The sequence below is a fragment of the Dipodomys merriami genome, unplaced genomic scaffold (assembly GCF_024711535.1).
Source record: "Dipodomys merriami isolate MVZ:Mamm:240054 unplaced genomic scaffold, mDipMer1.0.p SCAF_1210, whole genome shotgun sequence".
NCBI classification, from domain to species: domain Eukaryota; kingdom Metazoa; phylum Chordata; class Mammalia; order Rodentia; family Heteromyidae; genus Dipodomys; species Dipodomys merriami.
In genome coordinates this window covers 181,267-181,984 of record NW_027202506.1, presented here as the reverse complement: position 1 = coordinate 181,984, position 718 = coordinate 181,267, and positions in this window count along the sequence as shown.

Sequence of the window (718 nt, the reverse complement as noted above, 5' to 3'; positions counted from 1 at the left end):
CTGAGCAGCTTAAGTGGTGGAGCTTCTTGCCAGGCTGCTTAAGTGGCCTGGCTCTGGACCCTCGGAGGACCACGTACCCATAAGCATTCCAAGACTCCCAGAAGACTCTCACGAGCTGGTGCCAACCCAGAGGATACAAACAAATCTCAGAAGGCAGAGCTGGCATGAAGACTCCCCTCAACTTCCCTGGCATGGCGCCTCTTCCTGGCTGGTGCAAGCAGCACCACCCAGTCTGGAGCAGCAGCAGCTGTCTGCAGTGGCAAACGACCCTATGCACACAGCGTGGCACCTCTGCCCTGCTGGTATAAACAACCTAGCCTACCCTGGAGCAGCAGCAGCAGCTGGCAGTAGTGGCAAAGCACTCAGACTCTGGGCACAATGATTCTTGGCTCTAGCTCACAGGAACAGCCCAGACCAGCCCAGGGCTTCAGCGATAGTTGGACAGGGACAGTTACAGTGAACAAATCTAGACCCATGTCGCTTTGTGCCTCTCCATACTGGCCCACATAAGCAGCCCAGCCAAGCCTGAGGCAACATCACTGGTTAACACCTGACTCCTGGTGGGGTGGAGGGCCTCTCCATACCGGCTTGCATAAGCAGCCCAGCCCAGCCCATGGTGGCAAAGTTGGTGAACAAACCCAGACATGAGGCAGAGTTTGGTGCTGAACAACCCCAGAAAAAGCCTCATGAACTTTCCTGACTGGGCTGGCTTTGAACC